This window comes from Globicephala melas, chromosome 21, assembly GCF_963455315.2.
Source record: "Globicephala melas chromosome 21, mGloMel1.2, whole genome shotgun sequence".
NCBI classification, from domain to species: domain Eukaryota; kingdom Metazoa; phylum Chordata; class Mammalia; order Artiodactyla; family Delphinidae; genus Globicephala; species Globicephala melas.
The window spans coordinates 11,606,828-11,629,526 of NC_083334.1; the positions used below are offsets into that span (position 1 = coordinate 11,606,828).

Here is a 22,699-nt window from a genome sequence, read left to right on the forward strand (position 1 = left end):
GGCCTGGGGCAAAAGCACCTCTCTGACAGATGCCTCCAGGCCAGCAGGCATCTATGGCCAGGGCAGAAGAGGAGATAGCTTGTGTTTGCTGGCTTGTTTCAGATCTCCTCTCGGTCTTGGGCCTCCTTATCTTTCAAATAGGAATCGGAATAGAATCTTAGGATCCTGAACTAAGAGGTGGCCAGGAGCACGTGGTAAGCGTGGGACAGAGGGATGGGAAGGCTGACTGCACAGCCACCTGCAGGCACCTCATCCCTCCACTTTTGAAACTCTGTACTTGCCTGACAAGACATGTCGTCATCAGGCTTCATCTTGAGAGCAGCCAGTTTGCAAGCCCACAACTCCTCACCCAGCTCCAAACCCTCTCTGTTCACCTGGCGCAGAGCTGAAGCCGAATCCGGCCTCTGTGGGCAGCATGCCATTAACCGTTAACTTCTCCCACCTGGGGGGGGTCTCAGTACCTGCAAAACAGCTCAAAGACGTTGTTCTGTGTATTCCTTGATGGGGAACCAGGACCCTGCCCCAAGGCTGCTCTATTGTTTCTCTTGAGTCCCCCTCCCTTCCCTAATTAACAACTGCTTGAATCTGCCCCATGGAACTCATGGAAGGTCATGGAGGCTGACTGAAGCCTGTTTCCTATAATCAAAGAAATGGGGACACAGGAAGGATTTTGTGCCCAGGAACCCCACTGGGCCCTGCTCTGTATCAAGGCTGTCTCAAACTCCACTCATGGACATGTTTACATTAATACAGATGCCCCAGCACATTCCACCCTAGGTATTTATCAAAGATAAATGAAAACAGGGCCACGAGGAGCATGTACAATAATGTTCGTAGCAGTTTATTCCTTGGAACAACCTAGATATCTGTTTGCAAGGAAGTGGACTAACAGACTGGAATATTCAAGCCGTGGAAAGAGAATGAGCCGCTGATACGTGCGACAACGTGGACGCTTGTCAAGAATAGTATCTTAGTGAAGGAACGCAGACACGGAAGTATATGCCGTGTGACTCCATTCGTGTGAAATGTGATAGAACCACACCCGTGGTGGCTTTGCGGGGCCAGGGTAGGGACAGGGCAGCCTTCTGGGGTGATGAGAGTGTCTGGTGTAGTTTGGGATGAGACTATGCCTGTGTTAAATATCATTGAGCATTTCACTGCAAGTATGTTAAACCTCGCTAAGCCAATACATATTTTTTCTTTGGGAGGAACATTTCTATCTGACATATTCCTGGCCAAATTTTATGCAACATATTGAATTAAAAAAATCAAACAACCAGCAAATATGTTGAGGGCTTACCCCACACCCAGAATCATATTAAGAGTTGTGGGAACTGCAGAAATGTAGAAACCTTCCCTGTCCGCTAGGAGCTTGTGCTCTGTGATTGAGGCAGGAAATACATGTAAGAAGTGTTAGCAATCAAACATTTAAACGAAAATTCAAAAGACCTCAAGGAAGGGCCAGGTCATTCGCACACGTGAACTTTGATGGGGGTCACAGCTGCAGGGAGATCACTTTAGCCTGAGCAGTCATAAGAAGATACTAAAATTCACTTTGGCAGGTGAGGGGGAAAAACATAGTTTCATAACTTAATATGGCCTCTAACAGGGCAGATGTTTTCGGTAACATCTCTTAGTGCCATGCTCCCTTTCCTCTAACGTAAATCTCAGAAAGTAGGCACTTCAATCTAGAGACAAAAACGGTAAATCTCTAAGTCTCTCCCACTTCTGGTGTCTTAAAATTCCACCCATGAATTCAAGGGAGCATCTCCATGAAGTCCCGAGTTATTCTCAGCCTGCCCACATGACCCCACTCCTCAAGGCTCAGACCAACCCTCTCTTTATATGCTGATAACAATGACAGCTTTGATAATGACAGTGATGGTGTAAATGGCTAAATTTTACTTACTGTTCACTGCACACCAGGCTGTGCTCAAGCACTCTGCTTGCCTTATGCTCCAAATAACCCTAAAAGGTCAATCCTGTTATTACTGTGTCTTGAAGATGAGGCCCCGAGGCTTCGAGAAAGCTCAGTAACCTTGCTGGGACCCCACAAGTAGGCAGACGTGGATCCAGGATGTGACTTGGCTTGTCTGACGCCATCACTGCATGTCCACCTCCCTGGGGGGCGCCCCCCTGAGATGCCTGTTTTAGGTGATCCTCTTTCCCCCAGCCCTCCAGTGCTTGAATCTTTACCAGTCACTAGCCAACCACAGTTTACTGTAACTTCTTTCAGTTAATTATATCCCAGCTCGCCCTGCCCTCGACTTACAGAAACATCTCAGCTTTGCGTGAAGACCATGAGCTCTCTGAAGGCAGGGACTAGGGTCTGACACTTTACAGAGCCCTGAAAGTAGAGTTCTCGGTGGAGAGGGGAAGGAGAGGCTGGCTGCCCGTCCAGCCAACATCGTTTGATCTACACAACACGACCACGGCTGGAACACTGGGAACAAGTCCCCTTCAGAGTCACCTCAGATGTGGTATTGAAGTTGGCTCGTCCTCTGCATGGTTATTTCCAAGCTGGCATGTGCTTCTCTTGGTTCTATATCGCTTTCTGTGAGATCCAAGCAATGGCATAAACTTCGATAGATTGTTAGAACCAAGAGAGAACTCTGCGTGGAGCCTAATCTGTCCTTGTAGATAAGGCCACACCTTCAAGACTCAGCTGGGGGAGGAACGGCAGAGCTGGGGCCGAGCCTCCCATGCCAAACATGGTTTTCTTCCCCTAACACAGCAGATAGTCTCTGTGTCTGCTGTCCTCTGAGCCTGGGAGTCCCAGATCCCTCTCCCCACGTCCACCAAATGCGAGACCACCATGGGCTGGGCGTGGTCGCTAAGGTGTCTGTAGCCTTTTATCAACAGCATTGCTGGGCTGCTCTCTGACTGGCCCAGACTTCCAGTCACCTTAGGTCACCCTGGTCTCCTGCCCATCATGACTCTGTCCCTCTGCTGAATGGGGGACGACTGACCATACCCTCCTGGGAGGAAGCACAGAGGTGCAGCCTCTGAGTGAGTTGAGCAAAGTCTATTAAGGGGACCCTTCTTCGAAAGGAGAGGCATGAGAAGATCCTCTCACGTCCAGCCATGAGAATTTTCCGAGTTTCTGCTTAGGGTCACTAGTTGTACAAATGAAGGCAATGTGCCACAGATGCCCCATCACCAGGGCTACAGTAAAAACCTAATAAATGGAAAACAGCAACATTGCCTGATGAACAACTGGGTTTTTCCAAGCAATTTTGTCAGCAGAAGTTTACTGCTTTTTGATAGAATTGAAAATAAACAGGGGCTTCCCTGGTGGCGTAGTGGTTAAGAGTCTGCCTGCCAATGCAGGGGACACGGGTTCCAGTCCTGGTCCGGGAAGATCCCACATGCCACGGAGCAGCTGGGCCCGTGCGCCACAACTACTGAGCCCGCATGCCATAACTACTGAAGCCCACGTACCTAGAGCCGCAGCAAGAGAGGCCGCCACGATGAGAGGCCCACGCACAGCAACAAAGAGTAGCCCCTGCTGGCCGCAACTGGAGAAAGCCCACATGCAGCAACAAAGACCCAATGCAGCCTAAATAAATAAATAAATAAATAAATAAATAAAATGAAATAAAAAATTGTGAAAAAGAAAAGAAACAGAAACAATAGAAAGGCAGTATTTTAAATACACCTGGATTTTAGTAAATCATTATGGTAATGTGCTACATAATTTTGGAAAATTAATTCTGGTTTGGCTATCAGCAATAAAATGATGAAATGGTTAATGGGCTCCATAATCATTCCTCCAATAATGTCTGGGAGAAAATGAAGTTAAAGCAAATCTAATTTAGAAAAGCAAGTGGAATTGAATGGTTGAAAATGTCAACAGAAATGATTCTCATCTGTTGGAAAATAGTGTCTAATGCACACGTGGAACTATATAACCAGAACACAGAAATTTAGCTTCTCTGTTTGCATGAAAACCTCAGCTTCATCTGAAATGCTGAGGATGGCAGGACAGAAAGAGGATGAATTCGCGCCGTTAGCGAGTCTGCATCTGCGGGACCGAGTTGATAAAGGCAGCCGCAGCCAGGAGAGTAGGTGTGTACGAGGGCCAGAATTTGTTTCTGTGCACACCAGGACCCACACTCATAGAGATGTCTAAACAGAGGAGCCACTTCCTGGCCCTGTGACGGCTCACCTTTTTTCTATCTGCTGGTCCACAGAGCCTCATTCCAGGTGTCTCAATCCACCTCCACGAACAGGGGAAGCAAAGAACAGCAAAAATACCAACAATTTTGCTCAGTCTTTCTACAAATGCTCTTTGCTTTTACTGCAACGTGAAACCCAGAGCAACGTAAGTGACGTGAGCCATGGGTGGGTGTAGCGTCACTGAAAGCCTAACGTTTGAGGAGTACCTAAGGAATGGCACATAACCGCCTGCAACTTCTCTGCTGAAGTCATTCTTCCGAGAACTTCTCTACTATGTCTCAGTGGGCAGAAGTAAAGAAAAGCAAATGCCAAAGCTAGGACCATGCTTAGGCAGGGAGCCCAATCCCAGGTGCGTATTTTAGAGATACAGTGGGGAAACCTTGAGGCACAACCAAACTGAGGAGGGAACTTACACGTGTCCAGAGCTGTGGAGGGCAGTGGAGGGTCCCCAGTGTAGCTACTTGGTTGGGACTTGGTGAGGTTTCGTGCACAGCTGGGCTCTCTCGTCTCTGTGACCCATGGGTCTGATGTGTAGGCAGCTGCCGATGGAAATCCCAAGGATTAGTGTGCTGCTTAAGTGACCCTGTCAAGTTGCCCCGGTGATGCAGCGAAGTCTAGAGACAGGAGCTTACTTTCTGTTTCTTGGTTCCACTGCCTCATGTTGACTTGTTGCAGCAAAATACATCAAACATTTACCCTTTCTTCTGCTTCTCATTCCAGCTCTAAAACTCCTACTTCTTTTCAAGGTAACATGGATGTTCTAACTAGTGCAAAGTCACATACAAGGGAGTAGATAAACGGAAGTCAGGGAGATTCATGTTTCAAGATATTATCCTTCCCTACCGGGAGGAAAAGTGTACTGTTGGAAAATATTCAGCCAGCGTTCTAAGCCAGAGAGCCTCATAGGTCCATGGAAATTGCATGTATTTTAAAGAAAAATCTTGAGAGGAAAATAAGTAAGCTACTTTATATAGATGTTTCTCCTTTGACTGAAGGACAATTGTGCTGTCTACAATAGTTGTTAGAGCTATAAAACCTTAAAAGGGCATTTATAAGAAGGAAACACAGACTTGCTGTGATTCCTGCTGTTACAAGTGAAATGCCCCCTTGCTCTGCCTTGTCTTATCCTGGCATGGAAGGAAAATTGCCCGGTAGACAGTGTCTGCACAAGATCTTGCGAAAGCTGGGTCTTCAGGTGACTTGCAAGTATCATACGTTTACATATGATGGCTTCCTAACTTATCAAGCCTCCGCTCACAGGTTGCCTTCTCATTAGACCTACCTTTAGTATTTCAGTTAAAATTGCAACGTTCCCCAGACACTCAGAAAGCCCCTCACACTGGTCTATTTTTCACCCTTATTAATGTATTAATAAATTTATTAATTACCCCAGGATGTAAGCTTCACCAGGGCAGAATTTTCTTTTTTCTCTTTTGTTCACCAATGCATCCTGGCTCCCAGGACAGTGCCTGGTACATACTAGACACTTAGATACTTGCTGAATAAATAAATGAATGAACAAATCAATGAAACACATCCTTCATAAAAAAAATGTTAAGTATGCATGTTCATGTTCTAGACCAGAAGATTCTATTGATCTCACAACAGAATTGAAGGAATATACCAGGAGGGTTGGTAAATGGAGATATTTCCAGATTATGTTGCTTATTTACTTGATAAAGTTTGATGTTACTATGGCCTGAAAGTTTGTCCCCTCAAAATCCACCAGTTGAAATCCTAATGCCTGATGAGATGGCATTAGGAGGTGGGGCCTTTGGGAGGTGCTTGAACCCCGAAGGTCGAGCTCTCATGAATGGGATTAGTGCCTTGTAAAGCTACCATTGTCTGTGCTTTGCCTGAAGCTTTTCCTGTATTAACTAGAGATTCAAGGTGGGGATGGCGGGAGAGGATGAGGAATGAGGGAAATATGAACACAAACAATAAGAAGCAGAAGAAAATCAAAAGACAATAGAAGACAAAAAGGTGGAGCAGGACAACACAGCTTGCGGTTTATAAAGCAGACACAGCACACGTCAAAAGATCAAACACCCGTGTCAGCCGCTGTTGGTTAAATAGGCTGTAATGAGCTACCTTGGGAAATCTATGTCACACACATGACATGAGTACTATGGAAAAGGAGACCAAGAACCAAGCTCTAAAAAATGGGCAAGAATGTCTTTCTAAACTTGTTGCTTAGAAAGGAGACAGATTTTTCAGTTGTATTCCTCTTTATCATATTTTAAAATTATTGATCACTAATATTTTATTACTGAAACAATACAGTAGATGGAATATACTATACGCTTAATGAAAACTAGAAAATACAGACAAGCGTAAAGAATAAATATCTACAAACCATCCATAATTCCACCACTCGGAAACAACCACTGTTGTTTTTAAAAGAAGCCCTGTTTTGAAGCCTCAGATAGCTATGCAGGAAACGTTCACCTTTGGAAGAGGGAAGGTCCACCGTGGGGCACACGTGCGGTTAACTGTGTTCACGTGTTTCTCCGCACGGGCCCTCAAACTACTTACATTACAATCATCTGGTGCGTTTACTTAGCTGCAGCATCCCAGGCACACCTGTGGCTTCTCAGTCAGAATTTCTGGGGCTGAGGTCTGGGCAGCGGCTAATCTACAAGCTACTCAGGAGATTCTAAGGCACAGTACGGTTTCAACTGCTGGTCCAAACGAACGTTTCCCAAGCTCGCCACGATGTGTGCGCAAGGATCACCCAACGAGCTTGTGAAAGCTGCCGTCCCACCCCCATGAGATTCTCTTCGCTTTGATCATGGTAAAACCCGCATACTTCTGTTACCCAAAGTCTTTCCGGTTGATTCTCTGCAGCCAGATTTGGAAGCCCCTGCTTTAGATCAGTTGTTTCTTATTTTTGTTAAGCCCTCAAACTCTTTGTTCCAATGACCGGGCTTTCAATTAATGTGTAAAACAAGCGAAAGCAATTACTGTTTGAATCAGAGAAATCTGGGCAAAACTTGTACTCCCCCGCGGTGCCCAGAGGTCTCCCCATCCTGCAGCCTAAACACCGCTGCTGGGTGGGGGAGACCCCGCGGGTGACGGCGCACAGGGCCCGACCTCTGTGGTCTGCAGTTGTCATGTGTTTGACGCTCCACAGGGGACACAGCAGAGAGGCTGGCATCTCATAACCAACCCACGAACTTTCACAGAACAGCTGAGGTCTAAGAGGGGCGAGGTCTAAGAGGGGCAAGGCCCAATTCACACAGACGTCCACTGTGTCTGGAACTCAGTCCAGTGTCAGCGCCAAATGTGACACAAGAGGACAGAATCAAAACGCAATTGCTCCAGCTCTGTAAACACTGTGTGCGCGTGGAAAACATTTGCTCGACGTCCTGTACAATGCTGGTCTCTGAGCGCAAACAAGGGCTCTTCCAGGGAATGGCGTCAAGAGAACAGGACCGCAATTTCTAAAACAAAACTAAATGTTAAATTACCCTTGCCCGCTTGACCCGGTGTCAGTTCCCCAACAGTGCTTTTCACAGTGGCAACAGGAAAATGGTAAAAGTATTTCAGACGGTATTCTGGCTAAGAGAAGGGCAAGAATAAAAAGAAAATAGCGTTCTACAGCAGGGCCTTGCCAAAAGTGCAGCAAGTCAGAATTCTCCGGCTCTTCCGGCTTCCTGGGGTTTAATTTAACCTGTGCTTTGGCATTCCTTCTGCCCGCCAGTCTCCCCAGAAGAGGTGAGATGGCTCAATGAACTTTCACGCATTCATACCATCCGGGTTAAGGTACAGAAAACCACATGCTTTTTCTAGCAACTACAGGCATTTATCTTGGCAAAGCCAGTGGAAAGAGGTCTGTATTACACACTAGATCCCTCTCTACCTCCTCAGATGTGGCGGGATCCCCTTAGGGAAGGATGGAACGTTCAAACTGGGGTAGTTGAAGGAGGATTTAATAAAGGGACTATGTACACCGGTGTGGACAGGGTTTAGGAAACCCAGGAGGGACGGCGTAGTCCCTGGGGCTGGGGAACGCGAGCGCCAGTCCTGTGTTCACCCTGGGTGAGCAGAGTCAATGCCAGGGAATAAGGCCACAGAGGTGGGACCGCCTGAGCTACGCATCCATTCCTGGTGACAGGGAAGACCTCCTGATAACCCAGGAAAAGCGGTTTATGGTTATGGAAACATAGTAACGTTTCGTTATTGCTGATGAGTAGATGCCACAATGCTGTTTATAGTAGATTTGCATGTGAACTTCCATTCTTTTTACGGCTCTCACAAGGTGGTCTGTTAAATGTATAACTTAAACAATTTACCGTTTAGAAGTGAGGCATAGGAGAGGCAGTTCCCCTTAAACAAGGTCTCAGACGTGCGGTGTTTTCCGCTGGAATCCCCTGTTCGTCGGAGTCCTCTCGATAGGACGTGGGTGTGGGGCGAGCTGGTGAGGCAGGAGTTAGATGGCCCCAGGCTGAGCAGCTGGAGTCTGTCCCCCTGAACAGATACTCCAAGACGAAGACAGCAGCTGGAGGGAGGAAGACCTGAGCCCAGCCCAGATAAGAGATAACGAGACCTCATATTCCTTCCCGATTACACACGTGCAGAAAGGCTCCTGGGGGTCAACAGGAGGGGGCGCCACCCCATAGTAGGTGATGTCAACCTACCCATAGGCCTCTGTGCTAGAATCCATCTTGGCTAAGAGATGCACGCACACACAGGGCAGGACCTTGAGATAAACCAAATACAGACTCAGAGCCAGACAGAGCAAGATGATTGGCCAGAGGAAACCCGGAAGAACTGCCGAATATAAGTGATTCAAACTACCACGAGGGCGCCACTCTCTGAGTCCATCCATGTGTCTATCCACGTGTACCCTTTTTCCTCCTAATAAATACTTTACTTGTTTCACTGCTTTCCGTCTCTGTGGAAATTCATTTCTACAAAGCCGAAGGGCCAGGGCCTTGTCACTGGCCGCTGGTCTAGTGGCCAGGATTCAGCGCCCTCACTGCCGCGGCCCGACTTCAATCTCTGGCTGGGAGCCGAAATCCTGCCTCAGGCTGCTTCAGGCCGAGGCCACCTGAGATCAAGGCGTGCAGTGTTTTCCACTGGAATCCCCTGTGCCTAGGAGCCCAGTCCAAGGGACGAGGGTGCATGGGGGCAGGCACGTGGGTTTGGTGGGCAGAGGCCTGGGGAGCAGCAATGCAGGTGTGGAGGACAGGGGGCGGGGATGTGGGCGTCGGGGGGAGTGTGATTACATCTCAGGTTTGAGGGTGCCAGCGACTGGGACCGTGACCTTCACAAGAGCCTCTCAGTTGTTTTCTCCCCACCTCGGGTGAGACCTTGGGTTTGCCCTGTGATCTCAGTTCTCTGAGGTGTATAAGAAGCACTGTTGATTTTCAATTTGTTCGCTTTTTACTTGTAAAACCACAGGGGTGGCACCATCCAGGCTGCTTACCTGCTAGCCTGGACCCTGGAGACTGGCAGGCCACGCCCTGAGCTCAGGCGTGACTCAGCTCCGGGCCTGGCGACTCTGGAAGGCTGTAGATTTGCGTCCTCCTTCCGGCCGCAGGTCCGGCCCTGCACAGCCCTGGGGCCCCACCCTGCTCCCCCTACTGGCTGCCTGCTGTGGGTCCTGCCTGTTGGGCGCGCAGACAGCCTCTAGAGCTAGAAAAAACAAAGACGTGGATTCTCCTCTGGGCGCCAGAAGGAACCCTCCCCTGCCAACACCTAGTAGGACCCTGACCTCCGGAGCTGTAAGATAAAGGAAGTTGATGATGGGGTGGGGGGGGACCGGGTGGGAGAGGAGGAAGCTGGGCGAATGCTCTCCCTGCGGGCAGCTCCCACCTGCAGCCAGCCCACCCGTGGCCCCTGGGGCTCGTGGCTTCCTGGGCTCTGGGTTGGGCCATCGGCCCCCTTCTGAGGGAGCAGACTTCTCAGCAGAGGCCCTTGGCCGCTCAAGCCCTCGGCATCAGCCAGACCTTCCGTCAGGGACAGAGCCCCTCCTGGGCCACCTGCTCGCACGCCCGCCAGCATGCTGTGTGCCTCTCTGTTCACCCAGGTAATTATTCACCCTCTCCTATGGGCCATCGCTGCAACGTCTCCTAGGGAAGAAAAACAAATCCAATGGAAACAAAGCAAAAGCAGATTTTTTAAAAAGAAAAAAGACCACCCTGAGGGCTGTCAGCAGCAGCTTCATAGGTCGGTTCACCGGACTCCAGAGGCAGCTTTTGGGCTTTGAACAATCCCCCTCGGCCCTGAGATGAGGTTAAGACACCCTCGCAGAGAGCACAAGGCTGGGGCAACAGTTCTTTTACTGTAGACTCTTTCCTGCTAGTCTTCCTTCCAATCTCCAGTGGGAAGAGGGGGATAAAACCTAAAAGTGTGAGGTAGGCATTCCATCCTTTAAAATATGCGGATACGTAAAAATCCAGACTTCACATGAGTTTGGAGCACTAAACCCACCTTGCAAAGGATTCTTAACAAGTCTTCAAGCAAATGGTGTTAAATCTAATTAGGCACAGCTTTAAATATTACTGAAAGCAAAGGCCCACGTACGTGACTACAATAAATGACAGTGAGGCATCCGCTCTATTTAAAACACAGTAAGCGATTGTATTTAGCAGCACAATGGCCGAGGGCGTGGGTAGGGGCTGGGGTGGAGTTCAGGCTGGAATGCTCGGGAGGGCGCAGGGTGGCTTTAAATACAGCTCTTGTGGTTGGGATTAACAGATACACACTACTACATATAAAATAGATAACCAACAAGGACCTACTGTGTAGCACAGGGAACTACTCAATATTCTGTAATAACCTATAAGGGAAAATGTGGTGCTCCAAGGACAATGGTGCTTCAAGGACAAAGGACAGCCCAGCCTGAAAAAGCTGGTTACGGACCCCACCAGACTCTCTCGCCCTCCGCGCCATGTTGCGATGGGAACGAAATTCCTGAGCCCACCTGGTCAACGGGACTGTTCCTCTTTCGTCCCAAATAAGGAAAGGCATCTGCCTTGTCCCACTCCCACCCTATAGAAGGAAGGTGTATATATGTGCCTCGACCAATTGAGAAAAGAAATTTTCACCTCGGACCATTCTTTTGTTCTCTGGCTATAAAAACCGACTAATAGCACATGTTCAGGGTTGGCTATCCCAGACTACTAGGAAGTCGGTCCGCTGTTCTGGCAGCAACCATTCCCGCTAATAAATTCCATCCTCTGCATTCTGCCTTGTGTCTGGAAATTCTTTTCCAACCTGCATTTGGACCACGACAGAAAAGAATCTAAAAGGAATATATATTCAGTTATATACATGTAACTGAATCACTGTGCTGTACAACTGAAACTAACACGGTATTATAAATCAACTATACTTAAATAAAAAATACATAAATAAATAAAGTTCTCGTTCTGAAGGGCGCTCGAAGCTGAGAGCTTGCACACCAGGCTCAGCCGTAAACCACATTTTGGAGGCATGTGTCGTAAGGACACTCTACTCAGCGTGATCCAAAAATCAAATGTCTTTCACGTGTGCCCCTTGTCTACGCATGTACCTAGATGTATTTGTGATAATAAAACACACATTTCTGAAATGTTACTGAATAGTACCTTTTCGTCATTATGCCCTTTCCCAATACACAAAAATTCTGAGTACAAGGGTGGTCCTCGGCCTTTCTTAAGTAGCCACAGTTTATTCCCCTACAACACTGATCTTATTATTCTTCAGAAACTAGGTGAAAGCCCTTTTGTACTTTTATAAAACTAGTAATTTGTATAAGCACAACTTCATTAAAAAAAAATTGGAGGGGAAAAAAACAATAAGCCATAGTAAAGAAGTGATTATAAACTGTCATTCTTAGATCATATAATCTGACAACATCCAAACCAGTACAGACCCCAGTGCTGGTCCTGGGTCTCCAGTTGTTATACTAACACAGGTGCCAGGAGTTCTGCCCACCCCACGACCTGGAAACAGCAAACGCTGAACATGTCTGTGTCATTTTGACATTTCTGGGAATATTTCATCTTGAATAAAAAGGAGAAACATGAAATAAGAGATGCTAAAACCTACATATCTTTATCCAAAACCCAAGAGAAAAGCAAAAATACATTTTTAAATATTTCTATTATAATCACTTTTTTAAACTGGAGGGTGTAAACACCAAGTTGGGCATTATTCATAAACGTGCTTGGGCCGGACTGGCCGAAGGTTAGGTCAATCTTAGCTGCATTTTCACAGTCAAACCTATTGTTTCACACTCAAGTCAGTGTGGTAAACAAGATATTCAGGAAGAAACATCATAGTATTAGTATTAGTTTCCTACTGCTGCTAGAACAAATTACCACAAACTTAATGGTTTAAAACACGCAAATTTATCACTTTGTGGTTCTGGAGCTCAGAAACGGAAAGGGGTCTCTCTGAGCTAAAATCAAGGTGTTGGCAGAGCCGTGTCCCACAGAAAACCCATTTCTTGCCTTTTCTTGCTTCTGGAGGTTGCCCACCTTCCTCGGCTCCCGGGACCCTCCCCCTTCAAAGCCAGCCCTGACCACCAAGACTTTCCCGCCCCCCTCTCCCTGGATCCTCCACTCACTCATAAGGACCCTGATGACACTGGGCCCACCTGGGTGATCCCGGCTGACCGCCCACCTCACGGTCAGCTGATAAGCAACGTTTACCGCTTAGCCTAAGGTAGTCATTGTTTCTGGGGATTAAGACTTGGACATCTTTGGGGCCTTACCCTGCTGCCCACAGATGGGTTACTGGTCTTCACAGAACAATGGTCCTGAACAGGCAGATGATCCTGTGTCTTCGTCCAGTATGGGGACAAAGGCACAAGCGTTGCCACTGAGCCACCAATGCCTCCCACTGGAAGCAGGACTGTCCCGACTTGCGCCATCTGTGAATTCCACCCCAGTGGTGCTCAAGGCTCCCACCAAGAGGACCCCTGCATCCCCACTGCCTGTCCACCATCTACTCAGCTCGCGCAGGCATTTCCTGCTTGTGCCCCTCGACCCTCGGAACTCTCAGTCCAGCCCCTCTGTCCCTCTGAGCCACTGTCGCAGTTACAACCTTTAATTTATTACCAAGTGACTTCAGGTGCGCCTCTCCCAGTCGGACTGTAATCTCCGTGGGGGACTGCAGTTCTGTTCTGTTCCCCATTGGAGCTGTGACACAGTTCTAAGAACCTGCACTTAGATGGTGCTCTGGGAATGTTTGCTGAAGGAACGAGCCTCCCACTGAATGAAAATGAGATGGGAGGAGGTTTACAGAGGACGGTGAACAGCTGGTGACACGGGTTAGATGACTGAAGCTGACGGGTTATCAGGATGCAGGATCTACCCAACAGTGCCTCTGTTTCCATCAGTGGAAACTGTTCATGAGACGGTGGTGAAGGGGCCAGACCGACAGGCTCAGCCCCAGCTCGCCCGCCCGCGGCAGACCCTTAAATCCCTGTGCCTCCTCGTTTTCTCTTTTGCAAAACACGGTAGTGGTACCTGCCCCACCCTCCCCTCCCCCCCAGCAGTGTAGTGATGGCTGAGTGCACGGTGATCAGTCTTCTTCGGACTTGGGCAGAGCCCGGTGCACTGTGAGCGTCCCCGAGAGCCACACACTGTCCTCGTCAGCACAGCTGTCAGAAGGCCCCACGCCAAAGCCACAGCACAGCCGTCACCCGTGGATCGGCCAGGAACTGGAGTTCACTCGGAAAAGAGGGATGGAAATGTTTTTTAAAGCACGTCAAGGTGGTTTATATAATGTCATTTAATTAACCCTTCAAAACAAGGACCTAACATCAAGAGTCTCTAAACTGATCTCTAAGGGTCACTAGTGAGCAAAACGAAGGTGTGAGGACATCGTACCTAACATGTCCTCACTCCTTAACCTTCGTTTTGCTCACTAGTGACCATTAGAGGTTTAGGGATCCCTGACCCTAATTTAAGGTCCATTTCAATAATAATAACAAGTCGTCAAGAGTGAACAATCTATTACTTCAAGAGAGGTGTTAGTAAATTTGCTGAGTGGAAATGAACTTACTAAATCATCAGCCCTGGGGATGGAATGAACTGCCCGGGGGCAGGGGAGCCGCAGCGGCAGGACTGTCCACGCCTCGTGGCAGATCACAGGGGCCTTGGGAGGGAGCAGCAAAGAACTCCCAACAGTTTCTCCATTTTATTGGAGAAGCATGAGGAGAGATGATTCTAATTAGAAAAGAACAAAATGCTGAAGGTCCCATACGATACAAGATACTGCATGTAGGGCTAATTAGCGCTTTAAAGAGGAAGTCACCTGTCTAAGCAGTAGACAGTGAGGGCTAACTTCACAATAATCATCTCTGACTCTAACTGGAGAGCTACCCTTTGGAAGCGGAGCTCAGAGAAACAATTTGCAGATAACATCAAAAGAGATTTAATCATATGCCTTCCTATTTGAAAATGTTAGCTGCCGTTGTGCAGACATATCTTATCTACTATACAAAAGATAAAAACTCAGCCCACCCACTATTCCTCCTTCTCCGCAAAAACTATTTTTTCTCTGATGGCTTGTTTTCTAACCAAGAAACTTACTGCTTATGTGGTGGCTTATCTTCTGCTGCTAAAGTATTAACTGTTCAAATGTCTTGAGGTGAGAATATGGAAAAGCGGACTCCTGGGCCCTCTCAACATCACTGTACAGGAAGCTGGGAAATGGAACCCACGTTTTACAACCCAGAGTTTTACAACTCTGGGAATCAGGGGCAGGAGGGGAAGGAGCTAAGGAAGCATGAACGCCCAGGGTCTCCCGCACCCCAGGGTCGCCTGCCCCTCACCCCATCTGAGCGTCCTGTCCCTGCCACACACCGAAGGCAAGGAGCAGGGCAGGGGAGAGAAAGCGGTGGCGTCTCGGGGACCCGTCATGCATCAGGGATGAGGGCCTGGGCAAATCCATGCACCGCTCGGCTGGCGATGCCTACCCCTGTTTGAACTGGTCGTGGACCCTGGCTCTGTCCCAGAGGTAGGTAGGGCTTCCCTGGGCTGATGGGCCTGAGAAGGGGGAGCTGAGACCCCTCTCACATGGCGGGAGGTAAAACTGAAGGCCAGTCTGCGTGCTAGTTCTTTGGCCTATGACCCAGCCTTTTAGCTAAGAGTCGGCCAAGGGGAGGTGGGCGGGGAGGGTGTGGCCACCGTCACCCTGTGTGAATTAGGGGATCCTGCAGGGGACGACAGCAAACCCAGGTGGTGTCGTGGTCTCTCTGCAGCTCAGCCCTGTCCCTGCCCCCACGGGCCTTCAGGACCAGCCTGGCTCAGCAGACCCACTTCCCTCAAAGATGAATGCTGACTGCCCAGAGTCAGCTCGGGGCCAGGTGGAGACATGCTGCCCAGCTGGGTAGGGAGAAGATGTTAGGCAGATGGGGAATGTACAAGAGTCATGAACGTGAGGGACAAGCGCGACAGCCAGTTATCACTACTCTTCTCAACAGTGCACTGGAGAACAAGCCTTTGCAGTAAAATAAAAAATTAAAACCATGAGTTATAAGGGATGAGAGAAAGCAAAGCTATCATTTTCTTGCAGATGATACGATTGTCTATCTATAAAATCCAAGAGAATCTATGAATAAACTACTCAGATTAATAAAAGTTTAGGGCTTCCCTAGTGGTGTAGTGGTTAAGAATCTGCCTGCCAATGCAGGGGACACGGCTTCGAGCCCTGGTCCAGGAAGATCCCACGAGCCACGGAGCAACTAAGCCTGTGCGCCACAGCTACTGAGCCTGCACTCTAGAGCCCGTGAGCCACAACTACTGAGCCCGTGTGCCACAACTACTGAAGCCCGCATGCCTAGAGCCTGTGCTCCGCAACAAGAGAAGCCACCGCAATGAGAAGCCCACGCACCGCAACAAAGAGTAGCCCCCGCTCGCCGCAACTAGAGAAAGCTCGTGTGCAGCAACGAAGACCCAACGCAGCCAAAAATAAATAAATTTATTAAAAAATAAAATAAAAAAATAAAAGTTTAGCAAGATTTGCAGAGGACAAGAGCAATGCACAAAATTCATATCATTTCTTTACAGTAGCAATAACCAAGTGGGAATTATAATTTAAACTGCATCATTCATAGCCACAGCAAAATCTATGGCATTCATAGTTGCGGCAAAATCTAACAAACGTGCAAGATCTTCACAGAGAAAACAACAAGCGTGTTACTAAAAAATATAAAGGAAGAATTTAATAAATGGGGAAAAATTTCACGGTTAGAAATTTTACCCAATTTCGTGGATAGAAAGATTCAATTTTGTAAGTGAATTCTCCAAAATCTTTAAATTCAATGAAAATTCAATCAAAACTCCATCAAAATATATGGGGAACTTAAAAAACTGATTTTAGAGAATATGTGTAAAGAAATAGCTTAAGAAATGCTTGGGGGCTTCCCTGGGGGCTTCCCTGGTGGTGCAGTGGTTAAGGATCCGCCTGCCAATGCAGGGGACATGGGTTCGAGCCCTGGTCCGGGAAGATCCCACATGCCGTGGAGCAACTAAGCCCGCGAGCCACAACTACTGAGCCCGAGAGCCACAGCTACTGAGCCTGCATGCCACAACTACTGAAGCCTGCACGCCTAGAGTCCATGCTCTGCAACAAGAGAAGGCACCACAGTGAGAAGCCCGCACACCACAACAAAGACCCAATGCATCCAAAAATAAATAAATAAATAAAATTAAAAAAAAAAAAGAAATGCTTGGAATGATATACTACCTGTAATTGGCTTCAGAAGAATATGGGGCAGGGGTGGGGGGACCAAGGGGGAGGCATAGATGAAAACAGATCGGGCATGAATTGATTATCACTGCAGCTGGAATTGGGCTATCCTATTGGGTCTATTTTTGTATGTTTAAAATTTTCTATAATATAAGGTTAAAAAAATTTGAGAAGCAAAAATACCAAAAACTCTTTTTTTGAGAAAAAGCCAAATTGGGAGAATTTACAAGAAAGTGAATATATCAAAGGTACAGTCATAAAGATTGTGACAACAGTACAGCAGTAGAAAAACAGACCAAGGGAAAAGGAGAGCTCAGAAGCAGTCTTGTGTGTATTTGGGAATTTGGTAATCTGATGGTGGTGACGTCACAGGTCAGTAGGAAACACGGACATTCAATATATAATGTGGGGAGACTGGGTCTCTTTATCAGGAAAACCTGTTAAACAAGAATCCTGCTTTATGAATACGACAAATTAAAGCCTAAATGTGACCAACCAAAAACTAGTAGGATGAAATATAGGTAATATAGGACTTTGTGATCACGAACATAGTGTGAAAGAGAAAGGGGCAGAATAATTAATACAGCATGGTGCCACTTAATGTAAAGTAACACTTTCAAAAATAAGTTTGTATAATGGACACATGTACATATGTAAATTTTTAAAAAAGGAATATAAAAATACAAACCACCAAACTGTTTACCACTGGGTGAGTGAGGACAGGCCTCTGTGTTGTTCGTAAAGGATTCCTAAGCTATATCTATTATGTATTTTTTCTTTTAAAAGGATTAGAAACAAGTATGACAAAATATATAGTTAAATTTGCGTTATGGAAACAATGTGTTTTGTAAAAATTCTTTATACTTTTCCTGTATCTTTAATTTTTTTTCAAAAATGCAAAAAGACAAAGAAATAAGAAATCACTCAAAGAAATAACATCACTAAACAAACTTAGAGTCAAGACAAGCTCTCCCAGGAAAAAAGCAGAAGGAAGAGCTGTAAGGGCTCCAAGGAGAGACTGCAGGACAAGGACAGAGGATCAGGAGCAGACGGAGGAGGAAGAAGCCAGGAGGTGAAAAGCTCCTACAGACGCCATCAGAAGTAGGAGAAGCAGGTGGGAAACGCTGTCCTGGACACAGGGAGCAAACCTGAAGTCACTCAGGGTGCTGAGCACGCACAGTGCAAAGCGGTTAAGTGACTCGGGGGCCAGGGAATGATGTGGAGATGATGGGAAAATAACGTGTGTATAACTCGTGCTCCTAAAGAAAGAAACCAGAAGAGAAAAAAATTAAAGATATGAGTGCATAAAGGTAACTTTAAAAAATGAAAAATTTTTATCTTTTGGACTTATGTTCCAGGAAACAAAAGTGATACAAGAAGATGGATATAAAATACCTTGATTAAATAACTCAACTTCAAGGAGAGAGAAAGACCCCTGGTTTCTAGAAGGGAAAGTATCAAAGGCAGGAAGAGGTCCAGAAACCAGAGCCAGGGGAGGGGCCTGCGGGTGCCAGGCAGAGGGAGGGGGTCTGTCATAGCCGCTGGCTGGCTCACACAAGAGGGCGGGGTCCTTGTGGGCCTTGGGCAGGGACAGAGGTGATCCACACCCAAGGAACAAGCCGAAGGCAGCTTCTCGAATGCTTCATCATGGGTCTGAATGCCCTGCATTGGATCAAACTCCGTAGGAAAGCTCAGGAAGGGCCCCTAAGGGGCACCAGCTAATCTTTCAATTACTGACAAGACTGGACCAGGGAGCTTAACTGATTTTTCCAATACTCCACAGCTGATTAAAGAGAGCCAGAACTCCTTCTAGCTTTTATTGGATTCTTAATCTGCTGCTCTTTGTTGGAAAGATCAAATGTATAATATTTGTAGTTTTCTCCATTTATTTTTTAAAATAATGTATTTAAAAAAATTTTATATCCATATATTTACACATAGATTATATATCATAGAAAATATATAATATAGAACTATATAGAATACTATATACTATATATAGTATAGCTATATATTATGGTTATAACATATGTAACTATAATACTATATACTATTATGCTATATATACTAAATATTTTATATTCAATATACTTTATATACAATATAGTATACATTATATTGTATATATAGTATTCTACATATTATATAGAATATATGGAATATTTAATACATTCTATATGTCATATACCATATGTAATATATAATTACATACTAAATACTAGATAATACAAATTGTTACATAATCTGCTACAGAAGTATACATACATACATAACTATACATATATATACATATACATACATAACTATACATATGATAACCTAAAATATATAACGCATGTCATACGCATGCATAACTGAGAACAATGTCAGCGGCTCACCTGGCGGTGCCCTCCTTGCTGACTCGGCCAGAGGGCATTTCTGCGTCTGTATCTTCTTCCTTCTATTCTTCAGCCGTCTCAGTAGCTCCGACCCCTCCCCAGGAGGCTCTTCCGCAGCCTCCTGTCTCCCAGGGTTACACTAGCTCCATCCGTGACAAGACCTCATTTGTGGCACTTCTTTCTCTTTCCTACGACGTTACAGTACATCAAGCTTGGAGCACCGTTTCCCCAGGGGTCACTCCCCCGTGGCCTCTGCGGGACATTCTGTGGCACTTGGCACTCGACCACATTGTACAGATGAGGTGCAGACATTGCTTCTCCTCTGTGCCTTAGGAATTGTGCTTCACAGGTTGAGAAAAATCTTACTTAAATAAACTCTGTGAGGCTGGGATTCAAAGCAGGAAGCAGCTGCAGCTGAAACTTCCTACTGGACAATCATCTGTTTAAACAGCAAGAAGCAGCTTGTGAAATCGAAAGTAAACGCAAAGATGCCTTTGGACAATGTACCAAAGGGACTGAAAACCAATCCTGCTTAATCCTTCTAAACGCTGCATCTCCCCAGCAGGAACGCAACCTGCCAATTAGGGAAACAAGACAAACACAATCCCTTGGGGCTGCGCGGTGAAGGGGGACAGGTGTATTTGAGACCTTTGAAGGGGAAGCCAGTTGCAGGCCTAACATCTCCGTGGGCAGAACAGGGAGAAGCCAGCACCCCAAGGGGAGAGAATGCCAGGAAGTGCCAGAATTATGCAAACGGTACAGGGGAAGCTAAAAACAGACCTTCACAGGTAACCTCCTGTAAGGAAGCCCATGGATTTCCTAACAGAGTCAACACAGTTGCCCTGCCAGGCACCTGAGAGCATCTGGTCTGAGGTGGGAGCAGCCAGCCTCAGCCGGGTGCCGGGCTCCCCACTCCAGTGTTGTCGACTCCGGGCACCATGTACGGTTCGGCTCCTGTCTCTCTGACTAACGTCCCTCCCCACTTCCACCTCCCCAGCCCTGATGCCCACCGTTCCAGTCCCTGATCCCATGAATGTGACCCTTTCAGATGCCCCATGTGAGTGGGATCATGTGTGCTTGTCCTGTGATGGCTCATTTCCCTGGGCGTATGTCCTCCAGGTTCATCCATTCCACTGCATATTAAGAATTCCCTTCTTTTCCAGCAGCCTCGGCGTGTGCTGTAACCTCCCCCCCGCCCCTTATCACCAGTGTCAGTTCTTGTTTGGTCATATCGATCGGATATGTCTTTGGCTCTGTTACCTACATGGTGTTCTAGAACGTGGACTTGAGTTGGAGCAGTGGGCGTGGGACTCCAAAGGAGGTGCTGGGTCCAGGAGGATAAGATGCAGGGAGAGTCAGCTCATCATAGGCAAGGAGACGTGAGGAGGCAGCCTCAGCCCTCCTCACCTTCACCCAGTGGAGCTCCTGGGCTGACAGTCTGGTGGCTGCTCCGCCTTTCAGACCCCAGTGTGACGACCGGCTGGAAGCTGCTGGAAGATTAATTTTCCGATTATGTAACTTTGTGGAAACGCAGAAGACCCTGGAAAGTCAGTTGAAGTGAACATATGGGCTGTGACATCTCATCTATGAATTTCATCAGCAGAAAACACATGGCTTGGGAGCTTCAAGATGGCGGAAGAGTAAGACGCGGAGATCATCTTCCTCCCCACAAATACATCAGAAATACATCTACGCGTGGAACAACTCCTACAGAACACCTACTGAACGCTGGCAGAAGACCTCAGACCTCCCGAAAGGCAAGAAACTCCCCACGTACCTGGGTAGGGCAAAAGAAAAAAGAATAAACAGAGACAAAAGGATAGGGACAGCACCTGCACCAGTGGGAAGGAGCTGTGAAGGAGGAAAGGTTTCCACACACTAGGAAGCCCCTTCGCGGGCGGAGACTGTGGGTGGCAGAGGCGGGGAGCTTCGCAGCCGCGGAGGAGAGCACAGCAACAGGGGGGCGGAGGGGAAAGCGGGGGGATTCCTGCACAAAGGATAAGTGCCAACCGGCACTCACCAGTCCGAGAGGCTTGTCTGCTCACCCGCCGGGGCAGGCGGGTCTGGGAGTTGAGGCTCGGGCTTCGGTCGGATCCCAGGGAGAGAACTGGGGTTGGCAGCGTGAAAACAGCCTACAGGGGGTTAGTGCGCCACGGCTGGCCGGCAGGGAGTCCAGGGAAAAGCCTGGACCTGCCGAAGAGGCAAGAGACTTTTTCTTCCCTCTTTGTTTCCTGGTGCGCGAGGAGACGGGATTCAGAGCACCGCTTAAAGGAGCTCCAGACACGGGCGCGAGCTACGCCTATCAGCGCGGATCCCAGAGATGGGCATGAGACGCTAAGGCTGCTGCTGCCGCCACCAAGAAGCCTGTGTGCAAGCACAGGTCACTCTCCACACCGCCCCTCCAGGGAGCCTGTGCAGCCCGCCACTGGCAGGGTCCCGCGATCCAGGGACGACTTCCCCGGGAGAACGCACGGCGCGCCTCAGGCTGGTGCAACGTCATGCTGGCCTCTGCCGCCGCAGGCTCGCCCTGTACTCCGTGCCCCTCCCTCCCCCCCCCCCCCCCCCGCCGCGGCCTGAGTGAGCCAGAGCCCCCGAAGCAGCTGCTCCTTTAACCCCATCCTGTCTGAGCGAAGTACAGACGCCCTCAGGCGACCTACACGCAGAGGCGGGGCCATATCCAAAGCTGAACCCCAGGAGCTGTGCGAACAAAGAAGAGAAAGGGAAATCTCTCCCAGCAGCCTCGGGAGCAGTGGATTAAATCTCCACCATCAACTTGATGTACCTGCATCTGTGGAATACCCGAATAGACAACGAATCATCCCAAATTGAGGAGGTGTACATTGGGAGCAATGATATATATATATATTTCCCTTTTTCTCTTTCTGTGAGTGTGTATGTGTATGCTTCTGTGCGTGATTTTGTCTGTATAGCTTTGCTTTTACCATTTGTTCCAGGGTTCTGTCTGTCCTTTTTTTTTCTATTACATAAAAAAATTTTTTTTCATAATAATTTTTTTTATTTTAATAACTTTATTTTATGCTACTTTATTTTATTTTATCTTCTTCTTTCTTTCTTTCTTTCTTTCTTTCTTTCTTTCTTTCTTTCTTTTTTTTCTCCCTTTTATTCTGAGCCATGTGGAGGACAGGCTCTTGGTGCTCCAGCCATGTGTCAGGGCTGGGCCACTGAGGTGGGAGAACCAAGTTCAGGACACTGGTCCACAAGAGACCTCCCAGCACCACGTGATACCAAACGGTGAAAATCTCCCAGAGATCTCCATCTCAACGCCAAGACCCAGCTCCACTCAACGACCAGCAAGCTACAATGCTGGACACCCTATGCCAAACAACTAGCAAGTCAGGAACACAACCCCATCCATTAGCACAGAGGCTGCCTAAAATCATAATAAGACCACAGAAACTCCAAAACACACCACCAGATGTGGACCTGCC

At 47.6% G+C, this 22,699-nt stretch overlaps 1 long non-coding RNA gene across 9 annotated transcripts in view; it reads right to left on the reverse strand.

Moving 5' to 3' along the window:
- Window positions 1–22,699, reverse strand: part of LOC132594404 (uncharacterized) — a 71,524-nt gene that overhangs the window by 645 nt on the left and 48,180 nt on the right. For 5 of the 9 annotated variants that reach the window (XR_011377134.1, XR_011377130.1, XR_011377133.1 and 2 more), the window contains 3 exons: window positions 19,251–21,027; window positions 4,593–4,718; window positions 282–3,559 (listed from right to left, as the gene is read on the reverse strand). This is a non-coding gene — a long non-coding RNA (uncharacterized lncRNA). The remainder of the gene's footprint in view (window positions 1–281; window positions 3,560–4,592; window positions 4,719–19,250; window positions 21,028–22,699) is intronic. The other 4 variants (XR_011377131.1, XR_011377135.1, XR_011377137.1 and 1 more) reach the window with 4 other exon arrangements.